This window comes from Bombus impatiens, unplaced genomic scaffold (genome assembly GCF_000188095.3).
Source record: "Bombus impatiens unplaced genomic scaffold, BIMP_2.2 scf_1293, whole genome shotgun sequence".
Taxonomy (NCBI): Eukaryota; Metazoa; Arthropoda; class Insecta; order Hymenoptera; family Apidae; genus Bombus; species Bombus impatiens.
The window spans coordinates 231,205-256,151 of NT_177712.1; the positions used below are offsets into that span (position 1 = coordinate 231,205).

The 24,947-nt window shown below is 36.7% G+C and overlaps 1 protein-coding gene and 1 non-coding gene across 4 annotated transcripts in view; one reads left to right on the forward strand and one right to left on the reverse strand.

The window, feature by feature from the left end:
* LOC100746196 (acetylcholine receptor subunit alpha-like) overlaps positions 1-24,947 on the forward strand; it is a 102,388-nt gene that overhangs the window by 21,582 nt on the left and 55,859 nt on the right. For all 3 annotated transcript variants that reach the window (XM_024371414.2, XM_012392170.3, XM_003493779.4), the window contains exon 2: positions 1,710-1,762. The gene's annotated coding sequence lies outside the window, so the exon portion shown is untranslated. The remainder of the gene's footprint in view (positions 1-1,709; positions 1,763-24,947) is intronic.
* Positions 23,932-24,005, reverse strand: TRNAN-GUU. Its single transcript has one exon. It is a non-coding gene; the product is annotated as a tRNA-Asn (tRNA).

A 24,947-nucleotide genomic window follows, 5' to 3' on the forward strand; every position in this document is an offset into this window, starting at 1 on the left:
AAAGAACGATCCTGGATAAACAGGATCATTTTTATCCAGGAAATTAATATCGTTCGGATACTCCGAAGCGTACATCGAGGAGTTTTAGCGTGGTAAAATCACAGTAGAAGGAATAACAGAGTAATTTTGTAACTTTTATTATAATCTTCGATAATTCGTTAGAACGTTTATCAATTTATAAAAACGTGTTTCTTTATTAGCTGAAAGTTCGATGAACCAATACCGGATGTATCATTGCTAAAATGTCTGTTATCGAGAAAGAACAGATTTCGCAAGCTATACGATATGTGATACTAAAATATTTTATATTTTTGCCGGCTAAAAGACACAATATCAAGAGCAAATATTTCACTACGATTCATATCACATACACCTTACACAATATAGAGACGGCTACTGTACGAGGATTATTTGTCAACTTTGTAGGCAATAAAAAGCAGATCGTCGGTGAATGTGCGAATTCACCAATAAGAAGAAACGTGGAGAAAAATTGAAGAACTTATTGATCAAACAATGTTGAATAACTATTATCTCTAATTTATTACAATCCGATATATATAAATCGTCTGTACACGGTAATTTACCATTTCCACAGTTGTAGAATCTACTTCTTCTTGCTCGGTTTCGGAAATTCCTCGATTGAAACCTCTCGAACTGAGCATCTGTTTCTTTCGATGGAAGAATGGCGACAAAGCCGAGTAAGAATGGTCCGCCGTCATGATTTATGTTTGCTCGTCGACGAAGGGGCAACGGGAACATAGACCGTGCAACGACGATGTTCATGTCGTGTTACGATCGCAATTTCACCGGCCATTAACCCCTCACCTCCCTCCCTTGTGTAATGCATCCTTCGTGATATACTAGTGGTTTATTAAGGATGATAGAGAAATACGTACGGCTGGTAAAGAAACTTTTAGCCGGAGTAATCTTTCCCGTCGTTATGGATTTCCTTGGAAGTTTTCATTTTCCCCGACACTTTTAGCCCGCAATCCCGTGAATTCGTGGACATGAAATCGCGATCCCTCTTCGAGAATCGCGCGTTGATGGTGCGCGTAACGCAGCATACGTCGGAATGAATGTAGCACGCGGTCGATTATGGAGAAAATTTCAGAATCTGAATTACGCTGATCGTGGTAGAACCGATTAAGGTAGAATGTAATAGAATAGAATCGCGTTAAGATTAGAAATTGAGAAAGTAATAGATGAGTATGATGGAATTGCAAAACGAAAAAGAATAGGATGGGCTTGAAATAAAATGGAACTAAAAAGATGATCGAATAGAATGGGTCGAAGTAAAATGGAATTAAAGAGATTTGTGATTTACTGATTCTTATGAGAATAAAGAAAGAGTAGAATGATGAAACGTATTGTTTAAGAAATTTTCTTAACTCGTTGAATGCCATTACAGTCTTATGTGTTTTACCCTGGCGATCACAATATACCATACCATAACGTTTAATTTTTGTTTAGCTTTATATTCTAATAAAAAATGATTACCAAAGGGATTCACATGGATATAAGAATTTTCCCAAGTTTGCACTTTTTTAATAGAGATCCATCTTTCATTTTACTTTTTTAAAGATTTTTAAAGATTATTCTTTAATTTTCTATACTTCCGTAGTAATTCTATCATTAAATACGTGGCTCAGAATTTTGATATTAAACGATGCTATTTGTCTCCATAAATGTTTATCGTTTTTCTGTTATAGGTAGCCGTCCAATAGCGGTGCTTTCAGGCGTTCATACGTCGACACAGCCTACGGTAAGAATGCCAGCCTTTCGTGATACAGTTATTTAGAAGATCCCTTTATGCGTAAAGCATAATCGTAAAGTTTGTCTGATAGTAATAAAAGTGACTTCATATACATAGCGTCAGTTATTCTGCGCGCACAGCTACATTTATGGTTGAATCGCGTCAAAAAGTTTGAACACACATTTGTTGCGTGTTCGTGATTCAAATACGCAAACTTTAGAATCTTGATCTTTTTTCTATTGCCGTGAGTAATTTATCAAATAATTTTTCACTTGTCGTTCGTTATTATATTTTTATTCTAAAGACTTATTTTATTGTTTTTTTCTATTAGTGCCTTTGAAATAAAACAAGTAGTTTCGGTTTTAAAATTAAATAAAGGACAGGAATCGCTGTTATTCGAAAAGAAGCTTAAATAAAGAAATAGAATTTGAGAAATTGAAAGGATAATAATTAGTCTAAGTAATAGTTACATCGACTTTATTTTATATATTTTATATTGTATATTCTATGTTCTGTATTCTAAGACTAAGACGTTTTCCTAGCCTTACAATATGTCTTAAGCTTCCAAAAACTATAAAAGAATCATCGTCAAAGTGCGCTATTTATCGTCTGAACTCCATGCAAAAGAAAGTTTTCGAACATTAAAAGTTTCTTTGTTTATCGGAAGAAGGTTGGGTCGTAAAAATTTGAAAACCGTAGCAGAGTTAAATAACCAGCAGAAAACTTTCCGAGTACATAACAAACCTTCTAAATATCTAACAAAATTATCTAATACAATGTTACCTAACTATCGAGACCAAAAATTGCTTGCCCTTTAACCATAATAAGAAAATGAAAATCGCGAAAATCGTTTGTACCTACCGATATTCATTGCTTCAAAAATACCTAAGTGAATTCATAAATTCAGCTGATAGAGCTTGAAACGGAATTGCTAATCGTCTACAAAGGTAGCAAGAATCGAGGAATCGGTCTTAACGCGAGTAACTCGTTTCGTAGGTGAACCTATCCGAATAAGGGTGGATGCTCGACAGGGGGAAAGGAAATTGCTCGAACAAATTGAAAAGCGTGGACGCCTCCATTAGACTGAACGAGCCGGGCTCGATTTTACGGACCCTCAGAATTATACTTTCAAAGTGCTTTAGAAGGCAGATCGCTGCTTCACCTCGAAACTTCAATTTGCCCCCTTTCGATCCTCAATCAGCGTAAGATTCACCTTTTCGACACCTTTTTTATGATAGTTTCATTTGACCGCCGAGTAGAAGGTTGCCCTACTTCCAAAATCGTGTCATAAATGTAGCTGTCTTGTAGTTCTTCGGCTTTCGATCGTGTTTTTCACAGTATGATACATTGCGCTTTTGTTCCGACGTTTTGCGAATATCTCGATATTAGGTACTCTTTTCATACAAATAGATTTCATGGTGATGCAACAACAGTAAATACTGAAACACGTATCTATGTTGTAATCATTTTATTATAATCAAAATCGTTTTGTTATAATCAAAAGTATTACAATGAGTATAAATTTGCAAGAAATTTAAATGTACAAAAAAGGGTCGCTGTCCATGACTTATTTTTATTACTCGTACATTGTTCAAAGATTCTTGAGAAAATTAATATCAATGCGCCTATTAGAAGGATCAGGTATCTTCATACATTCGCATCTGTACCGTACATTTTTCGTTCCGAACTTCAACGTTCAATGTTCCCTTTTCAACGATATTTTATCCAAATTGGAAATTCATGGCGAAGTCACGAAGAAAGGAGCTCAGCTCGACGAACAAGCGCGTTTTATTAAATTACCAATCGGTTGGTTAATGATCGTGAGCTTTTCGCGGTCAGACCAGTGTCCAAGAAAACCAGACGCGCCCGTCTTTGTATTAGAGCATGTGTGCTCATGTGTGTGTCTAATGTGTGTCGTATGGTTGTGTGTAGCGGAGACGTTAGCAAACGTCCGTGGGTTCAACATCGATTACCACTTTACGCAGCGACTGGACTACGTTGATGATGCTTATTCGTTTGGTACACAAGCTGTGGTTAAACGAGACACAAGTACGGCTGGCGGAAAGTGGATTGGTCAACACGGAAGCAGCGCCTCTTTGTTTTTTGTACTTCCGATGGCGAGCTGCTTGGTCGTTGCAATGACTCCGAGTTATCGAGTTTGAGGGTGAAAATGCACACAGCTTTCAGAATATGAGAGAATTTTAGTTGGGGAAAGTTTTTTTCTTTTCGCTGTAATGATTTAGGCTTACGTTTGGTACATTTAATCTTTCAATTTTTTAGATAATTATAGAGGGTTGTTAGATTTGGGGAGCCTTAATTTTTCAACTGTTCGATTTTTGTAGAGTTGCTAGGCTTGGAAGTTTAAATTTTTTTAATTTTTTGAGTTGTCAATGATGATGATATATCGTTAGATAATGGTGCTGTAGGTAATTAATCATCTGTCAATCTTTAATGTTGATAATTGCTGAATCATTTTGCCCAAAATTATGTTACATTACTGCAGCATTATAGCGTCGTCAATTAAATGAAATATGACATTAAGCATAACAGCATTGAATATTAATCCAAACTAGTCCTGCGATAAATCAATCGAAACGTGAATAGAATTCTTTGCACATTCCCTGAGGCCTTTCGTATTCTGTGGTATAAACAGAATATCCCCTTAACCGTAGCCTTTTAACTTTTAAATTAATGTGATACAGTTTTATCGTTAACTGTAAACTTTTAGTGTTTTTGAGATAAAGCCAAGAATTGGCAGAGTCTTCTCAAGAACTTAATTTTCTTTTATTCTTGCTTTATCCGTTTCACTTTATTGGAATAATAAAATAATAAAATAAATTCTTGAGAAGAGTTTGTCACATTTACTGGACTTATTTTTGTTAAACTTTCTTTCATCTTTGTTTGTTCTTGATTGGTTTAATACTCATATCGTTTCAGTATTTAAAGTTACATTTAGTATTCCGAAATAGTTGATTTCCAATATTAGGTCATAGGTCACGTTTTAGCAATCTAATGGTAAAGGTTGAACGTCTCTTAACTATATAGGGAACTGATAACGTTTTATTCTCGATTATTTTATCTTTAACGAAAATTATAACTATTATAATTTTGGATCCTTGGACGACTCTCATGATACGTTAAACTTGCAAACGTCATTCTAATTCGATTCATCTTCAACTATTTTCAAGATCCGTCAAATAATCGCTCTAGGATAATTCTAAGAAGCTAAGTGACGATTCCATTAACGAGCTTCTATTTCAAGAAGGGAGACGTTTCCTTTAAGGATGTAAAATAATTAAACATATTATTATCCTGCAATTTATGTTTCACGAAAATACTTGAACATAAGCAAATATGATTTCAAGTTTCTTCCAGTTATGTAAATATCTTAAATACGCATATATTTAACTTATAATTTTGATATAAAAAATTTACTTTACTTTACGGTTTTCTATTTTCGCGCATAATCTCTCACAAACTTGATCTCTTCCTTTTTTACATCCATTTCAAACTTGCCAACTGAAACTATCACCAATAAAACAATAAAAAGATTCTTGTCAACATTCGCTTCAAATTCTCCATTCAAAACACTCACGAAAAAAAGAGTAAAGCATAAAACAAACAAAAGAAGAAAAAAAGCAAGAAAATATTTTCCAATAAGCATTTGAAATATTTAGATAAAAAGGGGTTGAATGAAAAAATCTTTGATTTCATCTAATAAAAAATTTTTATTAACCGAGAGGAGGATACGAACGAGCATAAGGAAAATTAAAAAAATTTCTTTTTGTATAACATCACTTGTTAATATTTTCCAAAAAAAAAAATAAAATTAATTGCCATCGTAGAACGTAGGTAATACACACTTCTAAAAATTTCAAACTAAGAGAAGCTAGAAACAAGGATGGTACCATAAAGAAAATTTTCTAAAATTTCTTTCTGCATAACGCTACAAGCAAATACTTTTTAAAAAATAAATATAATTAGTTGGCATTATAAGAGCGCTATCGTAGGTAATATGTATAAAAAATTCGTAAAAAATTGTAAGCCAGAGGAAGCTACAAACAAACATAGATAGCACCATAAAGAAAATTTTCTAAAATTTCTTCCCGCGTAACGCTACGTGTAAATATTTTCTAAAAATAAATATAATTAGTTGCTGTTATAATTCACTATCGTAAAAGCACCTTGAGACCTTTGCACGGTACCTGTACTCTGTATCCTTCCCTGTACTTATCTCGTTTTAGTAAAAAAAACTGCACTTGTACCACTTTCCCACAGAGCCCCTCGTTTCATCCAGCGTCTTTCATTCCACGGTGCATGAAAACCATCGTTCGTTGGTAACTGTTAAGTAGCAAGTTTCCTGACAGATTTCCAACTTCTCTCTTTTCCTCTCGTTTAAACTTTCGTTGTTTCTTGTTCAAACGTCGATTTAAATAACGCGAGGCGACGTTCGAAGAGCATTTAAAGTATGATTACGCGGTACCACGGTACATTAATTTAGACGAGAATGAGTTGATTTGATCTTGCTGTCTGATAGAGAATGATTATTCCGTGCGAGATATATATCGACTGATGACGATGGAAGGGGACGATAACGACGCAGCCACGATAACGATGATTCTCGGCTGGAAATAATTATCCACGGGCCGTGTCGAAATGGACAAATGGTTCATCGAGTATGGAAACTCTCGAGCAGAGTCGTACACTTAATTGGAGCACATATTAATTACGCAATTTCCAACGGAGGATTATATCGCTGTCCTACAACGGACTCTAGGCTTCCGTTTGTCCCAAGAGCCATCGTTTGTTTCCGGTTTCTCGTGGATCTTTCGAGTTTAATTTTAGCCACTCGAAAACATACCGAACTTTTCGGACTGTTTCGAGAGACTCGAACTTTTGGAAATTAATAATTGGAACGCATGCGAATTATTAAGTCGGTAAGCTCGCTCATTTTTCGCTAGCGTAGTTTATTTAAAAAAATGTTTAAGAATTGCTTAATGAATGTATAGGTATTTGAATTTTTTGATAAAAGATATATATATTTAAAATAAATTACTCCACGATTAGATAGAATACGTGACGTGTTGTTTTAAGAAAAAGCGATGAAACTTATTACTCAACCTAAACACGTGTGCTTTTATTGAACTTTCGTTGTAGCTCCTTTTAATCTCCTTCGAATTATTGAGCTGGCTGCAAATGATTCCGTGTGATTCGTGACGTTGAAAATTCGAAGGTTTTATTCTTCTCGTGTGTATCCTATCTCGAGATAGTAAAAATTAGAAATCAATTTCTGGAATATAATTAAACAGTGATTAAAACAAATTTCAACGAATCTCTTGTTATCGATTCTGTCCGATTGACCGCAACCTAAAACTATCCAAAAGTAGAACATTCTTAAAAGCAACATCCTCTACGTATATCTACAGCATCTACAGATATTCTTTGCGAAAAACAAGATAAAAAAGTAGATAAAAAGCGGCGGGAGACTGCAGTCCCATTTATCTAGCCAAAGAAGGAATCACGAGGGCATCGTTATCGACAGGACTGGGGAGTAAAAAAGGCGGCTGGTTAGCTTCTAAACTGTCCGGCTACAGGTTACAGATTTTCCTCGGTTTGCTCGGCAGGTAGGGCTCAGGAATCGACGTTCCGCAAAATAGTTCCACAAGGTGGCCCTGCACAACGGCCTATTTTCCGTATTTTCACTCTCGTCCTCGTCCCGCGCGCAGCTTTTGTTGCTCCCTTTTCATCGCCCCGGCCGTGGATTCAGGTCAGCTCCGGTCGTTGCTTTTACACCGACGACCCTCCACCCTCATCGGGTCGCTCCACACATACACACATACACACACGTACAGTGACATAGAGTCAAACACCTGCATATACCCGTATATAGGTGATATACAAAGGGAGGTAGAGGGGAGGAGGAGAGAGAGAGAGAGAAAGATGTACGAGTCATCAGGCCACGCTACTCGATTCGAGACGGCGTACCAGTCCACGAAAATTGCCGGAAACGTGCTACTTCGTTGAGAATAATTGCCACCGACTCTCTGGCCATCGATGAAAGATCGATTGTCCGTTTGTACGGAACGTTATCTGGATACTCTGACCCGCGGATGGAAAAATAAACCCCGTCTTGATTGAGTTTTGATTCCATGTTTGTCTGTGTTTGGGGATGATGCTCCTCTCGTGGTTGAATGTTTGCAATATCTTCCTCATCTGTGGTCTCGCGTTTTTCTAAGTAACGTTCAATCAGTCCGAGTATCATTAATACTGAGAGTTATTATTTAACGGTTATGTCTGGATCTAGGGATGGTAGATACAGATTTAGGAGCGAAATTGGTAGATACTGGAACTTTGGTAAATTGATTTCTGTTACGTCGTATTCTGGTATTCAGATGTTTGGAAGAAAAATTGTATGCCTTTAAAAGGGATTTACCAGCGTTGTTAGAAATTTAATAATATAAATATATAGTGGAGTTGGGAAAGCTTGGGACCACTTCTATACAAAGGAACATTATGGTTGTAGCCGCTTATTTATGTCGTATGTTCCATAAGAATCTGTCTGAAGTTCAAAGAGTTAAGAAGGGAGATTTAGGTCCGAAGGATGAACCTCACGTTGGATTAACAAGTGAATCTACTGCAAAAAAAAAGAAATAACTTTATAAAAAGGATATACAATAGTATTTACTCAAAGATGATATTGGTAAAATGTTAGTAAACCTTTGTGAGGTATTTTATGTTTATTTAAAATTTGGGCAGAACCCAGAGTATCCACAGTAAAGTACTCCTTATAATATTTAACTTTTATTTTTATGCTCACAAAGGTATGTATTCGCGTACAAATTCATAGCCCACACATCAATAAACGATCAAGTTTTCATCATGATCGACGTAAATTTTCAGTTCAGACATTTTCCCCAGCTACTTTTTGAGCCTTTCTATCAGAGCGGAAAAGATCGATAGTGAGAAGAACAGAACATTCCGTTTGCCATTCTTTCGAACGTATTAGAGCACGAAAGGTGGTACCGGGTTCAGCTGATCGCGTTGAGAAATTTAATGAAACCTAATGAAAGGGGCGGGTATTAAAGGTGTAAGTTCAATCTCGCTGAACTGAATGCTCTCATCTAATGTAAGAATCGCGCGCGCTGGGATTTCGAAGTGTTCGGTCCGTGGCAAAAATCGTGAGTGGTCGTTATGGCAAATTGCATCCACTTGAACGACATCCTCCAAAATGCAATATCAGAAAGGGGGCGATGCACTTGCACCCGCTACCGCCGCGGCAGAAATTAGGTAAATAAGGACAACAGCAAGCATTCGAGTCCGATTTATTCATCCTTTGGCGACTTTCATTTTGCTATTTCATTCTATCTTTTACTTCAAGATGCCTTCTTGTACAATGCAACTAATATTATCAGTGAAATCTTACGAGTTATTAGTGGCAATAAAATTTCGCGCATAGCAGTAATAAGATCAGCAATAATAGATGTAAATATAATTTTACAAACTACGAGTCATTTGATCATTTTACGTGAAATTGTAAAATTCTGTTATAATTTGTAACTTGATAATTCGTCAATATTATTCATTGCTGAGATATTATTAGATACACAAGGGCTGGAGTTTCTAGTATACCATAACTATGCTACAATGATTATGCTATACGTGGAAAAATTGATTAAAATTATTCATGAACTTTTCTCTAAATCTCTATTTTGTTGGCGTTGAAACTAGACAAAATTTGTCTTTTGTACGATACTTGCAATTTGATTATTTGAAAATCTACATTATTCTGCTACATTATAAATTTCATAACACTCTACTGTCACTATACTCTCCACACTTAGAGTCTTTCTTAGCGTTACAACAACCGACTAACAAAATATAGAAAGGCAGAAAAAATTGCAGTATCAAAAAAGTAACGCAAGAGAAATTAAATTGTGTAAACTGTCGTATAAAATAATGATCTGTGATCATTTCGATCACTCTTCGTACTTTTAGTATCACTCTAAAATAATTAAAGGAATATCACAGACGATGATAGATCCTCTGAATTTAAATTGTAATAAATCGCTCGCATATTCAGTGACTTTTTTTAATCTCTTACCATTCACCTTCAATCTCTTTTTTCGCTCCATCTCTACTCAATTTTTCCTAGAAACTCGTTCAACCGCAACGACATAACAGACACGAGTTCCGAGCGATGTTTTCGCAGCTGGGTTGAAAGGGTGGCTCGTTTGTAACGACAACTGTGGTTCAGGGGTGAATATTTTGTCTTCGTCGTTGAATCGAGTCGTTCGGCTCGCCATTCTGTTACCGAGTCTCCCCGGGGCGAAGCCGCGTAATGACCAGACATCGTTACACGCGTTAAAACGGACCTATGTTTTAACTCCCATAAAGGCTATTTGCTTTAAAGGAACAAACGAATTTGCCAATTCGCAAACCTTTCCACGATCATCCTTTGCCTTCGTGTCGGTACATCATCGATATTGCAAATACTTCCTTTTTTATTCATCCAGCACGAAGAAACTTCTCATAAAGAGTTAGGTGACTTTACATTATCTTTTACATAAACTTTTTATATTGTCTTACAATATTCCTCTTTTTCACAGAGAAAGAATGAAAAAATTCCGTACATTGTCGATTTCGATTAAAATTGTCTTTTCCTTTGATTTTGTACGTAAACATGTGCTTTTTTGTACTCTTCAAAATTGCTAAAATATCGAATAACATTAAAATATAAAAGTCAGCAAAAATGGACTTGTCACGTCATCTTTCTATGATTTTCAAGGAAACGAGATACAGTTAGAAAAATGTACGACGTAAAATATCTCCAGATACAAAGAGATTAAAAATGTAAATCGTACGAACGATATATTATAATTATAGGTGCACATTCGTTTTATATCCACATATTTTTATCAGTTTATAGTTCGCGCGACTTTAATTTCTTAAATTCAAGAAGAAAAATAATAATTTTCCAATGTCTACGTCGATATTTACAAACTGCTATCGCAACGTGACGCGAAATACGATATTCCGAGGTATCTTTATTTGCGAAAACGCAATTTTACCGTGAGAACAGCGCGAACTTATCTCCCCGCGTACTCCTTACGAACGCCATTTTCCCATGAAAATAGTTATCTTTCCGTGGATACGATGGTTGTAAAGTTATCATCCCCGTAGCTGAAACATACGTCGTTCGATAAAGAGCATCAACGCTTATCGTTCGGTGGAAACGATTGAATTTTATTAGTAAGAGAAATCTGGTGGTGAAATGGAAAATAAGGAGGCAGACAGTTCGATGTGCGAACGAGTGCTGCACGCGTGCAGATCTTCGGGATTGGCCTTCATTCGTTCACGTCAACGTAGACGGTCGGTTGTCTGATCTATCGTTGTTCAAAATGGCAAGGAATGGCGTAACGGGGCGAAAAATGGCTCTTCGTTTCTCTTTCTGCGGCGAGAAATGATATATACCGAAAACAGACAGTGTATTACGTGTGAATTTTCGACGATTCCTTCTGTCAGAAATTTTTCATCCCTTCCTTTTATTTCTTTTCTTCCCCTCCGTCTGATGAAAATTAATGGGAAGAGAATGAAAATAATGGAAAAAACTTGATCGTTCGTCAGAGTTACGATTTTTAATATCGGTTGCGTCTTTCTAAGGAGATTCCCAAGTTGATTCTTCAACAGAACGGTGTATGTTCCTTTCAGATTATGTAATCAAAGTTTCGTCGTAAGAGAGTGAAGTTAAGGTTAAACTTCGATAATTACCTTCTGCTTGAAATTATCTCTACGTAATTACGGCTGTTACGGTTATCTTTGGTAAGTGAAACGTGCGAGTTCTTAAAATACAGTACGAAATATTACATCCGAGAAGTTTTACTCGATAAATGGAAAGCAAATGATTGTAAGAAATTGACAGGGAATTTTCCAGTTTGTTAAACAACACGTCCGATGATCTGTTTTATCTTCGAATAACCACGGCAGGCGATTGAAACGAATAATCGTGAATGATAGTTTAGAAACGAAAACGGAGATATAATAAAAAATAGAAGAGACAGAAGATAAAGAAATCGTTTCAATTGCAAGCAGGAAGAACAAGGTGGAAAATTGTAGGATAAAGTTTCATAAATCGGCGAGCTGGGGGAGTTAGACGACGAGACCAGGAATATCCCGGATCGTTCGGGGCTCTCAGGGATTCTCTGTCACGGGGACGCTTCTTGCCGGCTGAAAGAATTAATCACTTGTCAGACGCAGAGTTCTCGTGGATCCCATTTTTTCGTGACTCGCGAGAATAATTGGCCCGGCCCTGTCCCATGTGTTTTATTCGCCGAAACTCCGCTTTAAAGGCCATCGGAAAAGGGACAAAAGGGGTGGCTGAAAATTTCGTGGCGTGGTTTAAATCGAGGCCTGGAACGGAAATAATTTGCACGTCGTTCGATCGCGTGCATCAAGGCGCGAATAATTTGCGAGATTATGACGCCGGGGATCGATATTGAGTCGCGACTGATACCCACCTAGGGGGATGAAAACCAGTTTCTTCTTTATCCTCGTTGTCTGTCTGGGTCATGGTGAATGGATAACGCGAGGGGAACGCTTGCTCGTCGTAGGGAAATCGTGGAGCGATTTGTCGAACAGAAGAATGGCGGGGATTGTGATTTAAAAGTCGAAGTCGGGATCCTTTTAACGCAGAACGAAGCCATTCGAGGTCGCATGAATTCGGGATGACGAAGGTTGAGTAGGTCATAATTATTTCATGGCTGTCTAAAGTACGGTCCTTCTTAGATTACTTTTCCTTCAAAGATTTCGTTTTTCTAGATATTCGCGAGGGAACCTTACGAAGGATCAGTTTCCCAGGGATCTCGAAGAAACATGGAAATTACTCCAGAATCGATTTATCAAAATTAGAATATGTTGAATGAGACGCTCATTGCCTCTAATATCCCAACAGGGAGGGTGTACAACCTTCGGCTTATCGATTTCATCGAAACATTGGGTGCTAGAAAATTTCATTCTGTTTAAAAATAATTCATTATAGAATCGGATGTTGAATACTTTCGGGATATTCGTGATGTTTTCTATGCATTTATGGAAAATTCGAAAAAATGTACAAGATTCTACATAGTATAATTCTATATACTACAACGTACGAGTTCTATATAGTTCCATTTTTCCAAATTATATTCGTAAAAGTATGAATTTGCATAAATATCCACGGTCTGTTCGAGATCAAAGTTTCGTTGCTGGGTTAGTTGACGGTTGAATCGATAAGTTGAACAAGTTACCACTTATAATACTTCGACGCGATAAAACTTTGATCATGAGTATCTGCTCAAAAGGTATTAAATATTTAATTTTATACACAAAGTAACGAAATTTACCAGTGTTCGAAGTTTGAACAAAACCGGTGAACGAGATAACTGAGCATCCCATCAGAAGATCCTAAATCGCCCTAATATCTCACATTGCTCGTAAACTATCTTCCCTTCCCTTCTTTAAAATGAAAAATAACGAGACAGGGTATAAGGGGATATCTTTTTTCGTCCATCGTTCTCTATTTCTTTTTTCTTTTTTTCAACCCAAAGAATTATCTGAAAACACCCGATAGAATCTTTGAACCTAGTTTTACGAGTCGACTGAAATAATCTGAATTTCCATGAAACGTCGCGGGAACCGGAAGTCCGCAGAAGAGGAAGAAGTCTCGTTTCGAGTGAATATTCGCGCTCGAACCGTCTTTCTTGAGATAGTTTCCCTTTTTGTCCGACCACGTCGCCTCGTATCGGAAGAAACAACGGAATTGAAATTAGAACGAGGCTGGCTCGAGTTCTCGGCCAGTCGGCGCTAAAATTACCGGGCAGAACGACGAGCTATCGACCTATAACAACAATTATTTCGTTTCCTTTTATCGGAAACTTCGTAATTGACGAGTGCTGGAGGAATAACAGTGAGAAACTGATTCCATTTATTTCTCTTTCATTATTATTAATATTTGAACTAGCAATTTTTAATGTATATTTAAATACGTACGCTACATATAAATGATCATAATTAAGTCATCGCTTTATTTAGCGTTAAGGATTAAATAATACTGAATAATTAAATCTAACTTTAATTCCAAATTACATAATTACTGAATATGAACCTTGTTCGATATTTTAACATTTTGCTTCGGACATAGCGTTAAAGCAGTAATTACATACAACGTTCAAAGGCTCCTCTGCTCATGGAAAAACTCGTACGATAAACGATTGAAGCGGTGTAATGAAAAGAAAACATTACAACAGCAAGTACTTTGCATGGTTTTAATGTGCAAACAGCAAAAATACAAATATTGAAATCTGTCATATCGAGGCATTTATTATTTCTATAGTTAATAACCACGTACATATTGTTGACAGATTTCTGACCAATATCGAGGCTTTTTTCAATAATAACGATACTTTTAAATAAATAATTGTTTCTTCGTGATTTCTATAGAAATTATTTTAAGGAGGATATAGCGGACGTGTGTCTCACGTGGATGTGATGAAGTAGTTTTGCAACGAAGCTTCTCTGGTGTTTGTGCGTTAGTTCTAAACCGTTCGGAGTTAATTGTAGCATGAGACTGTGTACGTAGGTGTTAATAGGGTGCGTTAATTACACGACGGACGCTCGAATAACTGTGCGCAATTACGCGGTTAATCCTCCTCTGTCTAGTTCTTTTGCACGATTATCTCACTTTCTTTTTCACTTGTTTTCATTTCATTTTCTCTTAAACGGTATTCTATTTTCCCGCCTTTCGCTCCTTGTGTAGAATCCGTTTTTCTTTCACTTATGTAGAACCTGTTTTTCTTTCACTATGTGTGATTTTTTTTTATATGTCCTGCTTTTATTTGCTTTTTTAAATCCGCCTTTTGTTATCGGTGTTTTTATACCTTCAAAGCCTTTTCGCAAAGCCCTTTCCCCTTCGTGGTGATTCTGTCTTTTACCTTATTTTTATTACATCCTTTCTACCGTCTTTGTTACATTTTTAGTCCCGCCTTTTTTCTTCTTTTTCTTTTTTTTTCTTTTCGTTGTGCTTTCATTGCACGCTTCTATCGTATCTAGTTTACTCTTTAAATTCTTATTAAATTGTCTTTTATTTCTTTTCGCTTAAAGTCTTATACCTCCAAAGGCTCCTCTTGGCCCTTAAAGAAAAATGAGCTGTCTTGAGGTAACTGGAATCCAACCTACGATTTCTCATCCTGAAGCAGCTGCCTAATTTACTTTTCCACTCCGTTCCTGAAACACGATCTTTTGTTCTTCGTATTACCATTTACGAAATAGAGATCTTTCTGTTCCCTTTTAGCTCATCTAACTATTCCTTACCTTATTCATCCCACATTGTCAGTTTTCTCATTGTATATCTCAACATTTTGTTCACTTTCCTCTTTTTCTCCAAATTTTCGCTATCTTTTCCAAAAACTTTCCCATTTATCCATCGAAACACAATCTTCTCTTTCGTCCAGTATTCTTCGATTATTTCCTCTTTTGGTTGAACGTTTGCATCTCCTTTTGTGTGTTACTCTACGTACGGAGCGGAGCTCTCTTTCTGCCTTCATTTAACCATTCTCTCTACCTTATTCTCCGTTCTCACTCAATTCTTTTCCCATATTTCACCTTCTTATCTTTCTCACTTCTCTTTCACCCAAACTTTCATTTCACTTCTCCATACATTTTCTTATCCATTCACACTTGCCAACTCTAACTTCTGTTCCTTTTATTTTCTCTATATTCTCAGTTCAGTCTTTTCATTCCCATTCTTCGTTTACATCCGCCGTTACCCTCACTCCGGTCAAATAAAATAATGTATTATTGTTCAAATAATCATTTTTCAAATATACCATTTGAATAATACCCAAGCTTGATGTTGATAGAGAACGAGGTTAATCGAGTGCAAGCAGGATTATCAGGCTGAACGGATGATAACCGTAAGACTAGTTTCCCTAATGATCCATGTATCACTTAGACTACCTGCAGAGTAGCCGAAAGTTCATCTCGTTATCTACAGAACAGGCGAACTCGGTACGCCGTTGACGAGTGGCGTTCACGTGGGTCTTCCTGGATAAAGAGGTTCCTTTAGGATAAGTTGCTTGCTTCAAACTAAGATGTACGCTAAGTGAAACTCCTTAACTACGTGCAACCCGCGTCTAAATTCTTGATGGTACGCTAGCACAAGTTTACAAGAGTTCCAGGATATTGACGTTACATCGATTATTTTCACGGCCGAACGTAAAATATTAAGCGTTTCCGTGGAATTCTCTCACACGATCTGAGTATGAAAAGAAGACGTTTATTAATATACTCTTATTTTGCAATGAATCACTTTTTCTGTTTAGATTGCACGTTCTATTTTTAAGATATCAACTTTGTGTAGTCTTCTTCGTTCTGCAGGCTACTTACAATATTAGGTTGCCCGAAAAGTTTCTTTCGTTTCATAAAGTCATAATAAATGAGCAACAACTTCTGTTTATATTTTATTGAATTAGGTATGATCCATTTCGTTGTATTTCTATTATTATATTCGTACGTAATTCAATAAACATTGTGCGTCTATTATTTCCTTATAAAACGAAAGGAACATTTCGGACAACCTAATACTATACGAAACTAATACTTAAACGATACAAAATTTAATAAACGTCGGATCTCATTAATCAGCATGTAGATAAACGTGATGATAGATTGATATGTAAATGTCAGAAACACAAGTGTGCGAGAATACGTTCAGTCTAATGTATCGTTTCAAGGCATACAACTCCATAATCCGTATCAGTGCATCCTATGAACCAACGTTAACCAAAAACGCAACTAAACGTAAGGGAACATTCCCCGGAGGTTCCGACACGACATCCAATTCCAAAACACCTTTCCTTCATTTAATACGATCTTACAACGTTGGAAGGATTACGTAAGACCGAGTGGAGAAGCGTGTCGGTGTGCCGATATCGTGGAAAGAGGCCATCAACTTCATTTTTCCTACGGCGTGAAGGAACTTGGCCACACGGGGACGTTTATCGCGTCCGAAGGGGATCGAGTTCGAGTATTTCCATTGACCCTCCGGAAAAATCCATCGTAGACGTGTGTAGAGGGGGATTGAGGGAAATGCTCGAAGGGTCTAAACTCAATTTGTTGGCAAAGTTGCACCTTCTGGATTCCTTACTGGACCAAGCCAATAGCCTTTCAAGCCACCAAGCAAACTGCCATCGTTTTCCTTCCTTCTTCCTTTTCTTCTCTTTTTCATTCTATCTCGCTCCTTATTTTTTTTTCTTCTTTTTTTACCCGTTGCCTTCTTATCTGAACTGAACCGTACACGTGGCAAAGACCCGTCGAGCTTGCGACATCTCGGTAACGCGGTTGGAGAATTTCGCCTTCGCGCGTTGGTAACGGCAGTTCTTATTTCTACTCGCGGACGTGGTAATTTTTATAGTTGCAAGCTGCTGGAAATGGAGAAACGGGTGTAATCGAGTTGGAAGTTTATGTGCAAGGTGTGGTGGAGCGAGTATACGGTTAAATCGAGTCTGCCGAGAGTTCCCTTTCTACTCGCAGAGAGACGCAAAGGATAATAAGTTGAATATTAAAAGTTAATACTTTTTTTCATATCGTTTTTTCCCATCCCAGCTTGAAGAGATTTGATCTGGGAATTGCAGATAATTTTAACGAGGGATACAGGGTGTTAGTTTCACAGTCGCACGATGAAAAATCCGAGAATCCCGTGTGACTCTCCAACTGTTGGCAATTTAATCAGAAGTTGCTTTATTTTGTTTAATTCACTTTAATATCCCATGCGATATGACGAGGTAGACATCCTCGTTTTAAGAAACTGAAGAGTTTCATTCGTTCTTTTTTCCTAACACGTATATTTTACGTTGAAAAGGAACGGAGCGATACTTTTTATGGTACAAACAGCCATGACGAACCGCATTAATAGACAGGTCGATTTGCCAAATGAAATCTCGAAACTCGATCACGTACTTTGTTGTTTGCCTTCCTCGTTCGAGCCTTTCTTTGAACAATCATTGGAAAAATTCGAGCATCTTCTTTTTCCTTCCCTCTGCCTCCAATAAATTTATAGAAATATAAGCAACGGAGTATTGTGGAAAGTTTGGAAACTCGCCAAGTATCGATAATTAGTTCCTGCATGTGCACAAAGAAACTAGAACGAAATTAAGACAACGACCCCGGGATGGGCCGGTCCAACAATAAGCCCACTCGGTGTTTGAAGCAACTTTGAAGCGAGCTAATTTACGATAATGGTATCCCGAGGGCTACTAAAGCAGCCCGCGGGATCCGAGACGCGATTAAAGTCATTTCCACGACCACCTTGGAGAAAACGCCGTGCCGGGGAGAATTATTGTTTCCCCCGTTTTACGGCCGACTAAAAACACAGTTACGACCTGGAACGACTGAAATCGGAATTATTTCTCTTGGGACGAGTCGCGTCTCTTCGTGCTAATTTGTTCGTCGTTTGTTGGGAATGTGTCTATTAAGCGTTGAAACGTTCGTGGAATGTTTTGCTGGTAAACGTTGAAATTTAAGATGGTCTTATTCGATTACCGCCATCGCGGGAGCGATAGAATTTTTTTGCAACCAGTTAAGTATCCTTATACTGTTTGTAGTATAAGTGTCCTTATACTGTTTGTAGTATAAGGACACTCTTAACTCGTTGCAAAGGGGAGGATCCTGTCGATTGATTATCGTACGTTTCAACATATGAATAATTATTGTAGTAATTATTGTAGATTGAATCTACGGATTTAATTAAATTTCTTTTAGAAACGAGGATAAGTAGCGAGAAAGACACGGTTAATTTTCATATTTGTCTCTGTAAATAGACAATGTATCTAGTATGTGTATCATGTGTACAATGTATGTAGACATGTATATTTCATATTTGTCTTTGTAAATTTTTATAATGCGCAATCGAATGTTTATAATATCCTATTCGAGTGTAACGTAGCTTATTGCAGATTGTATCCACAATTATTCTTTGAATTATATCACGAATATGTACGATAAACGACAAGATATTGAAAAATTAATATTAAGCTCATAAACACGCTGAAGAGTATTAAAACATTTTATCCAACACTACTATGAATTATAAAATAAAAATACGCAGAAATCTTATTAAAGAGTAAAATAATTCTATACCATGAATTGTAGCAAACAATTAAAAAATATATAAAAGATATGTAAAAAGCAATTACGCACTTACGTCTGCAAGCTCGATATCAATTTCTTTCAATAATTTCTGCAATTAGTATAATCTCAGATGATGTTGCACCTTTTCTCGATCACAATCGTAAACAGGAAGATCTTTTCCCTTTCATTTCCTGACGTTTTGCTCGTGAGTCGCGGAGAAAGGACTCGAATCTGCGGAAAATCTGCATCTTCGAGGCTCCACGACCGAGATGATCGCATTATCGAGTCGCTCGAGCGGCAAACGAGCCGATCGTCGATAATCTCGTTGTTCATCTCGCGGTCCTGATCTCTTTTCCCGATCTTGAATATCTTTCGAAGTGCAAATTAGCCCGGCAGGGATCCAAGGCAACGGCAAAAAAAAAGAGAGGGTGCTCGGTTCATCGATCGCGAACCGATCGAGCGTGAAATTTCCCGCGAGTCCAAACGAAAAAAATTCGCTAGGACTGTAAACTTCCTGAGACGACCGCGAGATTTGAAAGATATCGCAGTTGTACACTTTGATACAATCTATTCTCCTTTCTTCTTTTTTATTCTAATCGCATTGTCTTCACAGACATTTTAAAGTTTATTTTTCGTGGTTTTTAATTATACACGTTGACAACTGTATAGATTTCTCTAATATTATAGAAGTTAGAACTAATCCCCTGTTGGTTATTGGACTATTATTCCCATTGTTCTACATTTTGCTTTTAACGTGTAAGTACAATGGAATTCCATTTATCTAAACTCGTCGACGGACAAATAATTCATATAACTGGAATTCATATATCTAATAGTAGTTTAACAATTTTTTCCGCTACTATTATTTTTCGTTCACATAATAGAAATTCGCGTTTGAATGAATGTATTCGATCCGCAGAGATCCGGCAAACAATTGACATTTCGTTCCAATAACGGCGTCCACATAGATTGGAGGATCGAACAAATGAAAAAAATGAAACAGCGTTTGAAATGTACGGCGAATTAGTATGAAACTACGATAGTTTTTCTTCGATTTATTTTATTCAACTTTGATAGACAAATATATTAGAATTAATAGAAATTATATAAAACGTATATTCTTCTTAACACGCAATTGAAATATAGAATAAAATACATATAACCAACTTTTATCACAGTGCCATCAAAATAAAAATCTCGAGACTGAAATCCTATTAATCTTGATACGTTCTGTACTCCCCAAACCTGCAAGTCGATTAACGATCCTAGTCTGAAACCGTAAAAATCGACCACTTTGAGCTCGACTTTTTCCCTCAAATGGAAAGGGTTCGAAGGGATACGAGCAAAGTGGGTGGTAAGTTGATCGAACTCACGGTCGAACAACGTAGAATCAACGTTCCAGAGAATTACCTCGGCCAGCCACACGGCCTGGACGAGCTTTCTCGTGAGAACGGACAAAAGGTGTAGACGTGGCAGAGAGTCGTCTCTGTACTTTGGTGGCTGCACCACGAAACGGCCGGGGAGGGGGGCTTCCTCGATTCCGCCTGTGGAAAACTGATAGGCTTCTCGAACTCGCCGCGATTGCCTCGATCTTCTTTGTCACGATAATGACTTTCCACTTCGCGTATCTCTTTCTTCGAGCATCGACCCGCCGCGCCGCCTCTTTATCATCTTCACCGAAAAATTCACCCTTATCGGGTTAAAGCGTTAATTAGTGTCGATCGTTGCCATGTTGTAAAGCTCGAGGCTGTTAATGGATTTTTGCTAATCAATGTGTCAATCAATCAATTTTGCTAATCATACTTTGTAAATACTTTTACTTTATTTTTTGATTTGTCGCGCAAGGAATATTAAATAGAATATTAATAAGAGATCTTGTTGGATATATTTTTGATCGTTTGGTTATTTTTATATCTTGCTATGTATGATGATGTAGCGCTGAATATATTTTTGGAAAATGGCGATTACAAAAACCGGGAAATAATTGGCGAAATGTGGTGCAACGAGTAACGTTAAATACTAAATATAAGTGCGATACTGAATATTATTCTTCTATACACCATATTATAGGCTTTCGTGAATGACAATACTTCTGAATTTTTTATAAATATTTAAAGGTTTCCATTTTATTCCTGCAATTTTGATGCTCGTCGTAGGCTGTAGCTTTTATTGTTATCCGCTTTTTGCATCAGCCTCTCGACTCTCATTATTATCCCCCAAGGTGTATTTTCAATGGATCAATTTTAAATTTCCCTCTTCCTAATCTAAATTCCTCACTTTCCACTGATTCCATTTAAAAACTATCGCATAAAGGATATCCTTTCTTATCCCCATAATAAGAAGAAAGAATTCGCGAAAGCCGATCGAATTGCAGGAGATCGTAGAATACTCTGGTTCTGCAGACGAACAGCTCCGCCAATCGAACTATTCGTATTCCTCGTAGACCCTCTAAGCCTAATATTCTAATATGGCGGTCGCCTAAGCTCCGACTCGCTCGCCCAATCTCCATCATATCTTCTCATCTCAGTCTCGAACCAATTTCCTAATCTACAGCTGAAAATCCGCCCTCGAATCCCGGATAATCGTGTCTCCATTCGCATTTTCGAAACGTGCACGCTTTCACTTAACGCTCTACCGACGACACAAACACTAATCTGTGTTCCTTTTTTTTTTTTTTGTCGTGTTCCCGGTTTCGCACAAGATCGCGTTACAGTTTCTGAGGCCCGAGACTATTAAGCCAGCGGAGGTCCCCTTTACAGAAAGATAGGGGAAGAGAAATAAAATGAAATAAATTTACACAAATATGAGATAAAATTTGTAAGTTATGTTAAAAGATCTGTATTATACATTTTTAAAATACAGATATCCCTTTTTTTTGATTTTATCAATTTTATCATCTTTGTATACTTTGAGCGCACGTAGCTGCGCGTTTCGACACATACAGTGGCGGATAGAAGAAAGTTGATAGAATGGAATAATTTTACAAAATGAGTATATATTGAATAAAAGCAAAGAATCGATATAATTTATACCATAGAACAAACGACTGTTGCCAACTTGGTGAACAATTTTTAGTATAAGTCGTAAGTATCGGTTTTAAATTTTTCATCCGTCACTAAACGCGCACCCTGGTGCGACGTCTATGTGTTAGAATAATTCGCTACGTTATGCTCGTAAAATAAGATGCATTTTTTCTTGTGCTTTTTATAGCGAGACCCGAGGCTATAACCTTCGCTAGACCCCTCCCCCTTAATCCGCGCTTGATTTCGCGTATCGCGGATTTCACTGCAGCCACGAATGGGATACGCGCGTGTTCTCGCGATCTACGGGTTATCACTGAGACACAGTGACGCTAGAGTGGGGAAACAAACTACTGGAAGTAGGGATTTTAGCGGCGGAGCGAATGGTGGGGCTACGGATAAAACAGAGTTCCAACAAGCGCCAGCGGCAGATGTTTGCGCTTGTACAGACGTCGTTCTAGACGCAGTTCAAAGTTAAATGAGGTCGGGAACGTGCAGCCATATAACCCGTAATACTGTGGCAACGAATTCGTGGACTGACGAATCTGACACATTACTCCGTGATGCTCGAAATTGTCGAGTCGCTTTGCATCGTCTCAACCTTCTCCCCTTTATTACTGAACCACCATTGATCAGTTACGACTTGCTTGATACACGCCACAGTTTGTCGTTACTAAAGTTCCGAAGAAAAGCTTCTTGCGATTCAATCTTTTTGAAAGCTTGTGTGTAATGCTTCATGGAGATGTGAAGGGGTTTGTTGATCTAGGACGAGTAAATAAAGCTGTAAATGTATTGAACTGGGTTTTTGGGAATTTTTAATTGGAGGCACAGTTATATATATTTATATATATACACGCTCGTAATATACAGAAAACACTCATTTCCTTATTATATTTCCTTTATACATGGAAATTCGTGAAAAATTCAAAATAACTAAATAACTCTAAATTCCAATTCTGCTTTTAAATTTTAATTTTTTAATTCAGAATTTAACTAGAAGAAAGATTTTATTTTTGAAGTTATAAGAAAATTAAATATAATTGAAAGCCCAAAAAGCTTCAGTTCATAATTACTCACTTTACAAAGTTTTCATTAATGTCTTTTGTACAATTACATATTGTTTTTACATAGAATTAGAAAAATAGTCAGTTAGCATCAGAAATTCCACTGACCACCGTCGTTGCGAGTGATGGAAGTCAGGGAGCGGAGCTTAATCATGAATCATCTCCAGCAATCATCATCTGCTAAATCGATCAGTAGTACACCTACTGGCTGACTGACGATGTTCGTTCTCTGCTTCAAGATATTATGTCAACCGACTAACTTTAAATGCGAGAACTCGTAACTCCACATAGACATCTAGTGGAGACTAGGAGAACTACTTAACACAAATATCAATATCTTTAAAATTTCACATTTATTAGTTACAAACATTTATTAGTTACAAACCACATACCAGAGATAAACATCCATTAACAATTAAATAATCTTATTTTTCAATAGTTCATAAATAAAAATATTTCACATCTTTTTTCCACATTTTTATTAGTACATACATAGTAGTTTTCTAAATCTTCGGTGTTTATCAATATCTTTTTCAAAGCTTAATTATTTATAAGTTATGACGAATTATTCATTTTGTTAAACCTATATACCATAATTTCATGAATACAATGATCGTAATACATTAATGATATGATCGTTTATCGTAGTATCTTTTAAATATTCTGATAGATATCATATAGTATAAAATCTTTGCACATAGTCGAAAAGAAAAAGGAATTTTTCATAACAATTTCTTTTCTTTTCTTTTCTGTAAAATATACTTACATAATACAATAATGAAACGTTCACATCTGCACACATTTCCATCTAAGAATTATTTAAAACTATATGATACATTTGCAATAAGTTAAAATAAATATTATAGGATACATAACAAAAACAGCATTATGATTAGTTAATTTATCCATGAATAAAAAAATAACAAAATATAACCGCCCCCGGGTGGGCTCGAACCACCAACCTTTCGGTTAACAGCCGAACGCGCTAGCCGATTGCGCCACGGAGGCCGTTGGAGTTCTGGACTACGATGTAGTAGGATAAGCCGTAAGCATCTTTTAATTCTAACTTTTAATCGATATTTATATAAAAGTCATATAATTTATTTATACAATAGTATCTTTATTCAATGAAATTCTGATCACGTAGTAATATCACATTCTACGTTTTACGTTTTATAACTTACCTTACGTTTCATTAATGTTCTCCAATATATTTTAACTGAATCATCAAAACGGCTTTTGTGTTTTGTTTCATATACTTATACAATTTTCTACAGATAAGAATTTAATGCAGGTAAGGGTTTTAAATGAAAAAAGGGAGAAATATCGGAGAAATATGGACAACGTTGTAGGAATTATGATATAAACTTAAAGTTCCCTTTTGGAATTATCTGTATCCTTGTCTCCCTTTTGTTGTATCTAATGACCAACCGTCATTGTTAGAGGAAAATTATTAGCATAAAATGGCCAATTATGTGCTTTACATATTTTTATCTTTCCTATATTACTTATTCCTCTCGAAATGAAATAAGCGGAAACGTCTTCTAATGCGAGAGGATGCACAAAAGACGGCCGGAAGGAAATTGTTGGCCGGAATTATCGAATATTACGCGATAAAAATATGCATCACCGCGAGTGCTTTTCTGCGTGGGACAGGGACATTTAATCAGAAAATCCATCAAGAGATTGCTTCTGGGCAATTTCTTTTCTCTCCTGTAGCGAACCAACATCCTCATCTCCCTCTGTAATTCGCTCTTCTTTACCTTTGCTAAATTTTTAAGTAAAGACATTCAAAATATCCTAAATATAGCTTCTCTATTCGATTATTATAATTATTCTTAAATTTCTTATAATATGTAAATTTTTATTTTAAGCGTATTTACGCGTCTAAAAAGTAGGGCATATTTATACGTAAATTATCCTTTTATCCAAACTGATAGGTAATATTAT